Consider the following 14868-nt stretch of genomic DNA (forward strand, 5'->3'; position numbering starts at 1 on the left):
CTGTTGTCTGTCACCCCCCTGTCAGTGCTGTTGTCTGTCAGTGCTGTTGTCTGCCTCCCTGTCTTGCCCTTGTCTGTTTGTCTGTACTGCTGTCACAGTCTGCTCAGCTCAGCTACATTCACTTCCTCCTGTCCTGCCCTCAGAGAGATGTTCTGCTGTCACAGTCAGCTCAGCTCAGCTACATTCACTTCCCCCTGTCCTGCCCTCAGAGAGATGTTCTGTTGTCACAGTCTGCTCAGCTACATTCACTTCCTCCTGTCCTGCCCTCAGAGAGATGTTCTGTTGTCACAGTCTGCTCAGCTCAGCTACATTCACTTCTCCCTGTCCTGCCCTCAGAGAGATGTTCTGTTGTCACAGTCTGCTCAGCTACATTCACTTCCTCCTGTCCTGCCCTCAGAGAGATGTTCTGTTGTCACAGTCTGCTCAGCTCAGCTACATTCACTTCCTCCTGTCCTGCCCTCAGAGAGATGTCCTGCTGTCACAGTCTGCTCAGCTACATTCACTTCCTCCTGTCCTGCCCTCAGAGAGATGTTCTGTTGTCACAGTCTGCTCAGCTCAGCTACATTCACTTCTCCCTGTCCTGCCCTCAGAGAGATGTTCTGCTGTCACAGTCTGCTCAGCTACATTCACTTCCTCCTGTCCTGCCCTCAGAGAGATGTCCTGCTGTCACAGCCTGCTCAGCTACATTCACTTCCTCCTGTCCTGCCCTCAGAGAGATGTTCTGTTGTCACAGTCTGCTCAGCTCAGCTACATTCACTTCTCCCTGTCCTGCCCTCAGAGAGATGTCCTGCTGTCACAGTCTGCTCAGCTACATTCACTTCCTCCTGTCCTGCCCTCAGAGAGATGTTCTGTTGTCACAGTCTGCTCAGCTACATTCACTTCCCCCTGTCCTGCCCTCAGAGAGATGTTCTGCTGTCACAGTCAGCTCAGCTACATTCACTTCCCCCTGTCCTGCCCTCAGAGAGATGTTGTGCTGTCACAGTCAGCTCAGCTACATTCACTTCCTCCTGTCCTGCCCTCAGAGAGATGTTCTGCTGTCACAGTCTGCTAAGCTCAGCTACATTCACTTCCTCCTGTCCTGCCCTCAGAGAGATGTTCTGCTGTCACAGTCAGCTCAGCTACATTCACTTCCTCCTGTCCTGCCCTCAGAGAGATGTTCTGCTGTCACAGTCAGCTCAGCTACATTCACTTCCCCCTGTCCTGCCCTCAGAGAGATGTCCTGCTGTCACAGTCTGCTCAGCTCAGCTACATTCACTTCCTCCTGTCCTGCCCTCAGAGAGATGTCCTGCTGCCCTCTGCTTGCTTGGCATGCCATGCAGGAGGGAAATATCTACCACCGAGTGCACTTGGCTAGCTCTGTCTGTCAGCTCAAAGACACTCATTACTAGCATACTGTAGCAGCTAGAACACACACACACACACACACACACACACACACACACACACACACACACACACACACACACACACACACACATTTGTCCTTCTTCCCGGAGTCTTGTCAACAGCAATGATTATACAGGGTTATGTAAATGCCCCCAGCCGACCCAGCCATCCTGCCGAGCATCAGAACATTGATAGTGACACTGTGTTGTGTCTATAGAATGTACAGTGCCTTGCGAAAGTATTCGCCCCCCCTTGAACTTTGCGACCTTTTGCCACATTTCAGGCTTCAAACATAAAGATATAAAACTGTATTTTTTTGTGAAGAATCAACAACAAGTGGGACACAATCATGAAGTGGAACGACATTTATTGGATATTTCAAACTTTTTTAACAAATCAAAAACTGAAAAATTGGGCGTGCAAAATTATTCAGCCCCCTTAAGTTAATACTTTGTAGCGCCACCTTTTGCTGCGATTACAGCTGTAAGTCGCTTGGGGTATGTCTCTATCAGTTTTGCACATCGAGAGACTGACATTTTTTCCCATTCCTCCTTGCAAAACAGCTCGAGCTCAGTGAGGTTGGATGGAGAGCATTTGTGAACAGCAGTTTTCAGTTCTTTCCACAGATTCTCGATTGGATTCAGGTCTGGACTTTGACTTGGCCATTATAACACCTGGATATGTTTATTTTTGAACCATTCCATTGTAGATTTTGCTTTATGTTTTGGATCATTGTCTTGTTGGAAGACAAATCTCCGTCCCAGTCTCAGGTCTTTTGCAGACTGCATCAGGTTTTCTTCCAGAATGGTCCTGTATTTGGCTCCATCCATCTTCCCATCAATTTTAACCATCTTCCCTGTCCCTGCTGAAGAAAAGCAGGCCCAAACCATGATGCTGCCACCACCATGTTTGACAGTGGGGATGGTGTGTTCATTGTGATGAGCTGTGTTGCTTTTACGCCAAACATAACGTTTTGCATTGTTGCCAAAAAGTTCAATTTTGGTTTCATCTGACCAGAGCACCTTCTTCCACATGTTTGGTGTGTCTCCCAGGTGGCTTGTGGCAAACTTTAAACGACACTTTTTATGGATATCTTTAAGAAATGGCTTTCTTCTTGCCACTCTTCCATAAAGGCCAGATTTGTGCAATATACGACTGATTGTTGTCCTATGGACAGAGTCTCCCACCTCAGCTGTAGATCTCTGCAGTTCATCCAGAGTGATCATGGGCCTCTTGGCTGCATCTCTGATCAGTCTTCTCCTTGTATGAGTTGAAAGTTTAGAGGGACGGCCAGGTCTTGGTAGATTTGCAGTGGTCTGATACTCCTTCCATTTCAATATTATCGCTTGCACAGTGCTCCTTGGGATGTTTAAAGCTTGGTAAATATTTTTGTATCCAAATCCAGCTTTAAACTTCTTCACAACAGTATCTCGGACCTGCCTGGTGTGTTCCTTGTTCTTCATGATGCTCTCTGCGCTTTTAACGGACCTCTGAGACTATCACAGTGCAGGTGCATTTATACGGAGACTTGTTTACACACAGGTGGATTGTATTTATCATCATTAGTCATTTAGGTCAACATTGGATCATTCAGAGATACTCACTGAACTTCTGGAGAGAGTTTGCTGCACTGAAAGTAAAGGGGCTGAATAATTTTGCACGCCCAATTTTTCAGTTTTTGATTTGTTAAAAAAGTTTGAAATATCCAATAAATGTCGTTCCACTTCATGATTGTGTCCCACTTGTTGTTGATTCTTCACAAAAAAATACAGTTTTATATCTTTATGTTTGAAGCCTGAAATGTGGCAAAAGGTCGCAAAGTTCAAGGGGGCCGAATACTTTCGCAAGGCACTGTATTTGTTCAACCCTCCTCCTTGGCTCCCAGAGGCCTCGGAGACAGAAGAGAAACAGTCAGAAAGTATTCAGACCCCTTTTCCCACTTTTCCTTACAGCCTTATTCTAAAATGGAGTTCATTGTTTTTTTTCCCCTCATCAATCTACACACAATACCCCATAATGACGAACCAAAAACAGGTTTTTATTCTACACACAATACCCCATAATGACGAACCAAAAACAGGTTTTTAGAAATGTTTGCAAATTTTATTAAAAAAAAACACACAAAAAACAGAAATATAACATTTACATAAGTATTCAGACCCTTTACTCAGTACTTTGTTGTAGCACCTTTGGCAGCGATTACAGCCTCGAATCATCTTGGCTATGAAGCTACAGGCTTGGCACACCTGTATTTGGGGAGTTTCTCCCATTCTTCTCTGCAGATCCTCTCGTCTCTGTCAGGTTGTATGGGGAGTGTCGCTGCACAGCTATTTTCAGGTCTCTCCAGAGATGTTCAATCGGGTTCAAGTCCGGGCTCTGGCTGGGCCACTCAAGGACATTCAGAGACTTGTCCTGAAGCCACTCCTGCGTTGTCTTGGCTGTGTGCTTAGGGTCGTTGTCCTGTTGGAAGATGAACCTTCGCCCCCAGTCTGAGCTCCTGAGCGCTCTGGAGCAGGTTTTCATCAAGGATCTCTCTCTACTTTTCTCCTTTCATCTTTCCCTCGATCCTGACTAGTCTCCCAGTCTCTGCCGCTGAAAAACATCCCCACAGCATGATGTCCTTCACCGTAGGGATGGTGCCAGGTTTACTCCAGACATGATGCTTGACATTCAGGCCAGTGAGTTCAATCTTGGTTTCATCAGACCAGAGAATCTTGTTTCTCATGGTCTGAGAGTCTTTAGGTGTCTTTTGGCAAACTCAAAGCGGGCTGTCATGTGCCTTTTACTGAGGAGTGGCTTCCGTCTGGCCACTCTACCATAAAGGCCTGATTGGTGGACGGCTGCAGAGATGGTTGTCCTTCTGGAAGATTCTCCCATCTCCACGGAGGAACTCTGGAGCTCTGTCAAGAGTGACCATCTGCCAGCTCTAGGACGAGTCTTGGAGGTTCCAAACTTCTTCAATTTAGGAATGAAGGAGACCACTGTGTTCTAGGGGACCTTCAATGTTGCAGAAATGTTTTGGTACCCTTCCCCAGATCTGTGCCTTGTTAAAATCCTGTCTTGGAGCTCTACGGACAATTCCTTTGACCTCATGGCTTGGTTTTTGCTCTGACAATGCTGGGACCTTTATATAGACAGGTGTGTGCCTTTCCAAATCATGTTCAATCATGTTTACTACAGGTGGACTCCAAGTTGTAGAAACATCTCCAAGGATGATCAATGGAGACATGATGTACTGGAGCTTCATTTTGGGTCTCATAGCAAAGGGTCTGAATACCTATGTAAATAACTTATTTCTGGGGGGGATTGTTATATATACATTTGCAAGAAACCTGTTTTCGCTTTCTCTTTATGGGGTATTGTGATGTCATTATGGGGTATTGTGTGTAGTTTGATGGGGAAAAAGTCAAGGGGTCTGAACACTTTCCAAATGCACTGTTTGGCCCAAATGTCACCCCATTCCCTATATAGTGCACTTCCTTTGACCAGGGCCCATAGAGTGCCATTTCGGGCTGAAGTCATGGCCTAATCAGCCACTGCCTATCTCCTGAGACTGACTGGCTGGCTGACTGACAGAGACAGAGAGAATGATCTCAGTGTCATGTAGACAGACAGTAGAAAATGCCACGGTGTATTGACAAAAGCAGCAAATGACTCATCTAGTTTTAAGGCTTGTTACTGTCAGGAAGGGATAAATGAAAACCGCAGGCTCAGGTAAACTGGCAAGAGCTTGGCTTATTCGTTCTTGGAAACATCCCATAATACCCTCCTAGTAAGTACAGGGATGGGGAAAGGGCCTGATTTGCAGGTTAATTAAATTGTTAAGGGCTGCAACACTCTTTTCTTTTGGCAGAGAGAGATGTCATTCAGGATGTGGTGTGCTGGGCAAAGGTTTCCAGGAATGACTAGACCACATGTCAGGACACTACAGAGTAGACCACATGTCAGGACACTACAGAGTAGACCACATGTCAGGAGTCAGGACACTACATAGTAGACCACATGTCAGGAGTCAGGACACTACAGAGTAGACCACATGTCAGGAATCAGGACACTACAGAGTAGACCACATGTCAGGAAACTAAAGAGTAGACCACATGTCAGGAAACTACAGAGTAGACCACATGTCAGGAAACTACAGAGTAGACCACATGTCAGGACACTACAGACTAGACCACATGTCAGGACACTACAGACTAGACCACATGTCAGGACACTACAGACTAGACCACATGTCAGGACACTACAGAGTAGACCACATGTCAGGAGTCAGGACACTACAGACTAGACCACATGTCAGGAAACTACAGAGTAGACCACATGTCAGGAAACTAGACTAGACCACATGTCAGGACACTACAGACTAGACCACATGTCAGGACACTACAGAGTAGACCACATGTCAGGACACTACAGACAAGGATACTTTGTGGATAAATCAGTTCTGTTCAGACAGGGATACTTTGTGGTACCATAGACATTTCTTCTATGGATTCTGATATTAATTTATCATCTGACTCTGTCTCTCTCTCTGTCTCTCTCTCTGTCTCTCTCTCTGTCTGTCTCTCTGTCTCTCTGTCTCTGTCTCTCTGTCTCTCTGTCTCTGTCTCTCTGTCTCTCTCTCTGTCTCTCTCTCTGTCTCTCTGTCTCTGTCTCTGTCTCTCTGTCTCTCTCTCTCTCTCTCTTTGTCTCTCTCTCTGTCTCTCTCTTTGTCTCTCTGTCTCTCTCTCTGTCTCTCTCTTTGTCTCTCTGTCTCTCTCTCTGTCTCTCTCTCTCTCTCTCTCTCTCTCTCTCTCTCTTTGTCTCTCTGTCTCTCTCTCGGTGTTGACTATCTTTGTTGTAGTGTTTTCATGGGCCATTCAGAATAAATCATTTCTGAAGCATTTCTTCTTCTCATTACATAAATGTAGTATTAGATCATGACGATGTTTCTTTGTGCTTGGGGTTTCACCTAAAGCATCACTGATGCTTTCTCTGCTTCCTGTGGATAAATGTCTATTTCCTGCAGCATCAGCGTCTGTGGAGAAACGTCTAGTTCCTACAGGTCATGTCTAACAGGACAGAAGTCAACAGATCTGCTGATAGGGAGAAAACAGCCTCTTCTTTCCCCGGGGGGATGAGGAATCTTCCTCTATCCGTTGACAGCTCTCCATTTCTGCTTAGTAGAGCCAAAAAAGAAACCAATGGATTATTGAAAATAATGACGTGGGCAAATCAATCACCTATCCTCCTTTAAGACTAGGATCATTACAAATATTGCACTAAACTATCAAAGATTAAATCCACTTCTTCTGATTTTTCATTTAGAATGAAAAATCCATTATGAGAATGTCTTCATCAAATTCTAACAAGTATTCAATCTATTTTAGTTTCTGAAGTTAGTGTTTTTGGGACATTCAAAGAGAAACAACACTATCTAAATATTGTTATATACCCAACTGACATGTTTCATTTCATACCAAGTTAGGAGAAGTGGCGTATTGTTGTGATCCACACAGTGAAGTCGGCCAATCCACTGAGATACCTTCTGGCTTTTAAATCCCAAATGTTTACGATGTTGTCATTCAAAACCATCCTGTACCATCTCTGACATTGTACTTAGAAAGCTCCCGTATCTCATTTGAAAGATGTGTAGAATTGGTTCTGACTTGAAGCGTGTAGGAAAGGAAAAGGCAGAAGACATTTGAAAGACCTTTGACCTTTGAGAAGTGCAGATACAGTTAGTTACATGCTTCAAGTGGCTGGAGCAGCACACGGGGAAATTGATTTAGCCGTTAATCCATTTTTAAGGTCAGAGGAACTTTTTACATTATGTGGTCGGTCTTACCTTTTAAACTGCTAATGGCGTCAGGTTAATTGAACACCATAGATTTTACAGACAGACGGACGGACAGAAACAAACAGAAACAAACAAACAGACAAACAGACAGAAACAAACAAACAGACAGAAACAAACAAACAAACAGACAGAAACAAACAAACAAACAGACAGAAACAAACAAACAAGCCCGGCCCAGCCCTGCCCAGCCCAGGCCAGCCCAGCCCAGCCCAGCCCAGCCCAGCCCAGCCCATACAAATAATTGCTGACATGGTTTTAGTTGTGCGTCGTACCTCTCAGTCAGCTGGTAACCAAACATTAACCTGCTTAAATGATGACATGGTTTTAGTTGTGCCTCATACCTCTCAGTCAGCTGGTAACCAAACATTAACCTGCTTAAATGATGAGATGGTTTTAGTTGTGTGTCGTACCTCTCAGTCAGCTGGTAACCAAACATTAACCTGCTTAAATGATGAGATGGATTTAGTTGTGTGTCGTACCTCTCAGTCAGCTGGTAACCAAACATTAACCTGCTTAAATGATGAGATGGTTTTAGTTGTGTGTCGTACCTCTCAGTCAGCTGGTAACCAAACATTAACCTGCTTAAATGATGAGATGGTTTTAGTTGTGTGTCGTACCTCTCAGTCAGCTGGTAACCAAACATTAACCTGCTTAAATGATGAGATGGTTTTAGTTGTGCGTCGTACCTCACAGTCAGCTGGTAACCAAACATTAACCTGCTTAAATGATGAGATGGTTTTAGTTGTGTGTCGTACCTCTCAGTCAGCTGGTAACCAAACATTAACCTGCTTAAATGATGAGATGGTTTTAGTTGTGCGTCGTACCTCTCAGTCAGCTGGTAACCAAACATTAACCTGCTTAAATGATGAGATGGTTTTAGTTGTGTGTCGTACCTCTCAGTCAGCTGGTAACCAAACATTAACCTGCTTAAATGATGAGATGGTTTTAGTTGTGTGTCGTACCTCTCAGTCAGCTGGTAACCAAACATTAACCTGCTTAAATGATGAGATGGTTTTAGTTGTGCGTCGTACCTCTCAGTCGCTGGTAACCAAACATTAACCTGCTTAAATGATGACATGGTTTTAGTTGTGTGTCGTACCTCTCAGTCAGCTGGTAACCAAACATTAACCTGCTTAAATGATGACATGGTTTTAGTTGTGTGTCGTACCTCTCAGTCAGCTGGTAACCAAACATTAACCTGCTTAAATGATGAGATGGTTTTAGTTGTGTGTCGTACCTCTCAGTCAGCTGGTAACCAAACATTAACCTGCTTAAATGATGAGATGGTTTTAGTTGTGTGTCGTACCTCTCAGTCAGCTGGTATCCAAACATTAACCTGCTTAAATGATGAGATGGTTTTAGTTGTGCGTCGTACCTCTCAGTCGCTGGTAACCAAACATTAACCTGCTTAAATGATGAGATGGTTTTAGTTGTGTGTCGTACCTCTCAGTCAGCTGGTAACCAAACATTAACCTGCTTAAATGATGACATGGTTTTAGTTGTGTGTCGTACCTCTCAGTCAGCTGGTAACCAAACATTAACCTGCTTAAATGATGAGATGGTTTTAGTTGTGTGTCGTACCTCTCAGTCAGCTGGTAACCAAACATTAACCTGCTTAAATGATGAGATGGTTTTAGTTGTGTGTCGTACCTCTGTCAGCTGGTAACCAAACATTAACCTGCTTAAATGATGAGATGTTCTTGGGTTTGTTTTCTAATGTTGGACTGTTAAACGTTAAAACATATTTGTAAAGCTCTGTGGACAGATGGTTAGATGGTTTATCAAAGTGCCAGACAGGCACACGGCAACGACAGCTGCTGCTGTCATGAAGGGGAATGTCTTGTGGCGTTTGTTAGATATCATTACCTGTGGAATAGGACGCAGGGCACCTTCCTCCCCTCCGTTCAGACGCAGGGCACCTTCCTCCCCTCCGTTCAGACGCAGGGCACCTTCCTCCCCTCCGTTCAGCGGTTGTTGTTTTGATGTGTTTTATGTGACATTCAGCTAGGAGACACTCAATTGCATCTCTAACCAATCAGTGTCTTTAAAAAGCCTACAGAGACACCCTAATGTGATGGCCAGTCGATGCAAACAGAAAGACAGACAGAGAGAGAGAGAAACAGACCACGCACAGATAAACAGACCACTCTCTCTCTCTCTCTCTCTCTCTCTCTCTCTCTCTCTCTCACACACACACACACACACACACACACACACACACACACACACACTCGCACACTCCGGGGTAGCTGAGGCAGGCAGATGACATGCTGAGTGAGTCTGGAGGGGGCTCTGCTGCTGTCAATGTCTGTTTACCCTGCAATCTATCTACACAGAGAGAATAACCATGTTAACCCTGCAATCTATCTACACAGAGAGAGAATAACCATGTTTACCCTGCAATCTATCTACACAGAGAGAATAACCATGTTAACCCTGCAATCTATCTACACAGAGAGAATAACCATGTTTACCCTGCAATCTATCTACACAGAGAGAATAACCATGTTAACCCTGCAATCTATCCACACAGAGAGAGAATAACCATGTTAACCCTGCAATCTATCTACACAGAGAGAGAATAACCATGTTTACCCTGCAATCTATCTACACAGAGAGAGAATAACCATGTTAACCCTGCAATCTATCTACACAGAGAGAGAATAACCATGTTTACCCTGCAATCTATCTACACAGAGAGAATAACCATGTTAACCCTGCAATATATCCACACAGAGAGAGAATAACCATGTTAACCCTGCAATCTATCTACACAGAGAGAGAATAACCATGTTTACCCTGCAATCTATCTACACAGAGAGAATAACCATGTTAACCCTGCAATCTATCCACACAGAGAGAGAATAACCATGTTAACCCTGCAATCTATCTACACAGAGAGAGAATAACCATGTTAACCCTGCAATCTATCTACACAGAGAGAGAATAACCATGGTTACCCTGCAATCTATCTACACAGAGAGAGAATAACCATGTTTACCCTGCAATCTATCCACACAGAGAGAGAATAACCATGTTTACCCTGCAATCTATCCACACAGAGAGAGAATAACCATGTTAACCCTGCAATCTATCCACACAGAGAGAGAATAACCATGTTTACCCTGCAATCTATCCACACAGAGAGAGAATAACCATGTTCACCCTGCAATCTATCCACACAGAGAGAATAACCATGTTTACCCTGCAATCTATCTACACAGAGAGAGAATAACCATGTTAACCCTGCAATCTATCCACACAGAGAGAGAATAACCATGTTAACCCTGCAATCTATCTACACAGAGAGAGAATAACCATGTTAACCCTGCAATCTATCTACACAGAGAGAGAATAACCATGTTAACTCTGCAATCTATCCACACAGAGAGAATAACCATGTTTACCCTGCAATCTATCCACACAGAGAGAATAACCATGTTAACCCTGCAATCTATCCACACAGAGAGAATAACCATGTTTACCCTGCAATCTATCTACACAGAGAGAATAACCATGTTAACCCTGCAATCTATCCACACAGAGAGAATAACCATGTTTACCCTGCAATCTATCTACACAGAGAGAGAATAACCATGTTAACCCTGCAATCTATCCACACAGAGAGAATAACCATGTTAACCCTGCAATCTATCTACACAGAGAGTAACCATGTTTACCCTGCAATCTATCTACACACAGAGAGAGAATAACCATGTTTACCCTGCAATCTATCCACACAGAGAGAGAATAACCATGTTAACCCTGCAATCTATCCACACAGAGAGAGAATAACCATGTTTACCCTGCAATCTATCTACACAGAGAGAATAACCATGTTAACCCTGCAATCTATCCACACAGAGAGAGAATAACCATGTTAACCCTGCAATCTATCTACACAGAGAGAATAACCATGTTTACCCTGCAATCTATCCACACAGAGAGAATAACCATGTTTACCCTGCAATCTATCCACACAGAGAGAGAATAACCATGTTAACCCTGCAATCTATCCACACAGAGAGAATAACCATGTTAACCCTGCAATCTATCCACACAGAGAGAATAACCATGTTTACCCTGCAATCTATCTACACAGAGAGAATAACCATGTTAACCCTGCAATCTATCTACACAGAGAGAATAACCATGTTAACCCTGCAATCTATCTACACAGAGAGAGAATAACCATGTTAACCCTGCAATCTATCCACACAGAGAGAGAATAACCATGTTAACCCTGCAATCTATCCACACAGAGAGAATAACCGTTAACCCTGCAATCTATCCACACAGAGAGATTAACCACGTGTCTTTAGTTATAAACAATACACATAACCATGTTTATTTACAGTTATAGAGACAATACACATAACCATGTTTATTTACAGTTATAGAGACAATACACATAACCATGTTTATTTAGTTGTAGAGACAATACACATAAACATGGGATAACCACAGGGATGCTGGCCCATGTTGACTCCAATGCTTCCCACATTTGTTAAGTTGGCTTCCTCTGCTCTCTCACTTCAGACTGGCTTCCTCTCCTCTGCTGTCTCACTTCAGACTGGCTTCCTCTCCTCTGCTGTCTCACTTCAGACTGGCTTCCTCTCCTCTGCTGTCTCACTTCAGACTGGCTTCCTCTCCTCTGCTGTCTCACTTCAGACTGGCTTCCTCTGCTGTCTCACTTCAGACTGGCTTCCTCTCCTCTGCTCTCTCACTTCAGACTGGCTTCCTCTGCTCTCTCACTTCAGACTGGCTTCCTCTGCTGTCTCACTTCAGACTGGCTTCCTCTCCTCTGCTGTCTCACTTCAGACTGGCTTCCTCTCCTCTGCTGTCTCACTTCAGACTGGCTTCCTCTGCTCTGCTGTCTCACTTCAGACTGGCTTCCTCTCCTCTGCTCTCTCACTTCAGACTGGCTTCCTCTGCTCTGCTGTCTCACTTCAGACTGGCTTCCTCTCCTCTGCTCTCTCACTTCAGACTGGCTTCCTCTGCTCTGCTGTCTCACTTCAGACTGGCTTCCTCTCCTCTGCTGTCTCACTTCAGACTGGCTTCCTCTGCTGTCTCACTTCAGACTGGCTTCCTCTCCTCTGCTCTCTCACTTCAGACTGGCTTCCTCTCCTCTGCTGTCTCACTTCAGACTGGCTTCCTCTCCTCTGCTGTCTCACTTCAGACTGGCTTCCTCTGCTCTGCTGTCTCACTTCAGACTGGCTTCCTCTCCTCTGCTCTCTCACTTCAGACTGGCTTCCTCTCCTCTGCTGTCTCACTTCAGACTGGCTTCCTCTGCTCTGCTGTCTCACTTCAGACTGGCTTCCTCTCCTCTGCTCTCTCACTTCAGACTGGCTTCCTCTGCTCTGCTGTCTCACTTCAGACTGGCTTCCTCTCCTCTGCTTTCTCACTTCAGACTGGCTTCCTCTCCTCTGCTGTCTCACTTCAGACTGGCTTCCTCTGCTGTCTCACTTCAGACTGGCTTCCTCTCCTCTGCTCTCTCACTTCAGACTGGCTTCCTCTGCTCTGCTGTCTCACTTGGCACCTTTAATAGCCGTGTGACCCAGTTTGAATCCAATTGAATTAAATCTACATATTTGGAGTAACCCCTACTTGCAGCCAGTAAGCCAGTTAAGATGACTTATTAGACAGTTTCTCCAGGCAGACTTAGTATTCTCCCTCTGCCTAGAATATTCTAGCAGCGTTGGTTGGTTCTCCACCACAGCCCAGCAGCATTATGAGTCACTGAGGCTACGCTCCAAAATGGCAACCTATTCCCTATATAGTGCACTACTTTTGACCGGGGCCTATAGCATAGGGTTCATAGGACCAAAGGGCCCTGGTCTAAAGTAGTGCTCTATATAGGGAATAGGGTTCTATAGGGCTCTGGGCTAAAGTAGTGCACTATATAGGGAATAGGGTTCTATAGGGCTCTAGTCTAAAGTAGTGCACTATATAGGGAATAGGGTTCTATAGGGCTCTGGTCTAAAGTAGTGCACTATATAGGGAATAGGGTGCCATTTGGGATACAGACACGGATGCATTTCTCATTTGCCGTGGGGGTCTCACTCAGAGCCATTGTTGCTGTAATGTTTGAGTAAAAAAATGTTCCACTTTAATGTTGAGTCCATGAATGTTTCCTCTGCATCTTGTACTGTTCTGTTCAATGTCGATGTCGATTGTGTCTCGCAGGTCAGAGGTGAACGATGAAGCTTCAAGGTGGACTGGACCTGCAGAGATGAAGGACCGGGTTACAAGGTGGACATGTCAGAAAACTCTCGGATGTCCCTGTCACCGTGTCAAGAACTCTAGGATGTCCCTGTCACCGTGTCAGGAACTCTAAGATGTCCCTGTCACCATGTCAGGAAACTCTAGGATGTCCCTGTCACCATGTCAGGAAACTCTAGGATGTCCCTGTCACCATGTCAGGAAACTCTAGGATGTCCCTGTCACCATGTCAGGAACTCTAGGATGTCCCTGTCACCGTGTCAGGAACTCTAGGATGTCCCTGTCACCGTGTCAGGAACTCTAGGATGTCCCTGTCACCATGTCAGAAAACTCTAGGATGTCCCTGTCACCATGTCAGAAAACTCTAGGATGTCCCTGTCACCGTGTCAGAAAACTCTAGGATGTCCCTGTCACCGTGCACTTGGCTGCAGGCCAATCAAATGCCAGTGGAATTGTGTCAGAAAATGCTGGCCTTCATTTCCGTGGGACATCGTGCTCCATCTCCCCCAGTCACGTGCTTCCTGATTTAAAAACGTGTCTTCCTGAAGTGTTTACGTTTCAACTGGAGTTGAAGGCCTGAAAACAACGTGATTATATGATTGACACATTGGGTTAATGACACATTGGGATTAATGACACATTGGGATTAATGACACATTGGATTAATGACACATTGGGGTTAATGACACATTGGGTTAATGACACATTTGGGTAATGACACATTGGGGTAATGACACATTGGGGTAATGACACATTGGGGTTAATGACACATTGGGGTTAATGACACATTGGATTAATGACACATTGGGTTTAATGACACATTGAGGTAATGACACATTGAGGTAATGACACATTGGGGTTAATGACACATTGGGTTAATGACACATTTGGGTAATGACACATTGGGGTAATGACACATTGGGGTAATGACACATTGGGGTTAATGACACATTGGGGTTAATGACACATTGGGGTTAATGACACATTGGGGTAATGACACATTGGGTTAATGACACATTGGGGTAATGACACATTGGGTTAATGACACATTGGGGTAATGACACATTGGGGTAATGACACATTGGGGTAATGACACATTGGGGTAATGACACATTGGGGTAATGACACATTGGGGTAATGACACATTGGGGTTAATGACACATTGGGTTAATGACACATTGGGGTTAATGACACATTGGGGGTAATGACACATTGGGGGTAATGACACATTGGGGTAATGACACATTGGGGTTAATGACACATTGGGGTAATGACACATTGGGGTTAATGACACATTGGGTTAATGACACATTGGGTTAATGACACATTGGGGTAATGACACATTGGGTTAATGACACATTTGGGTAATGACACATTGGGGTAATGACACATTGGGGTAATGACACATTGGGGTTAATGAC

The 14868-nt window shown here is 44.6% G+C and overlaps 1 protein-coding gene across 1 annotated transcript in view; it reads left to right on the forward strand.

Moving 5' to 3' along the window:
- Positions 1–13514, forward strand: part of LOC139401797 (activating signal cointegrator 1 complex subunit 1-like) — a 33019-nt gene extending 19505 nt beyond the window's left edge. The window contains exon 10 of the mRNA XM_071145772.1: positions 13412–13514. The gene's annotated coding sequence lies outside the window, so the exon portion shown is untranslated. The remainder of the gene's footprint in view (positions 1–13411) is intronic.
- Positions 13515–14868: the final 1354 nt, after the last annotated feature.

This window comes from Oncorhynchus clarkii, unplaced genomic scaffold (assembly GCF_045791955.1).
Source record: "Oncorhynchus clarkii lewisi isolate Uvic-CL-2024 unplaced genomic scaffold, UVic_Ocla_1.0 unplaced_contig_14143_pilon_pilon, whole genome shotgun sequence".
NCBI classification, from domain to species: Eukaryota; Metazoa; Chordata; class Actinopteri; order Salmoniformes; family Salmonidae; genus Oncorhynchus; species Oncorhynchus clarkii.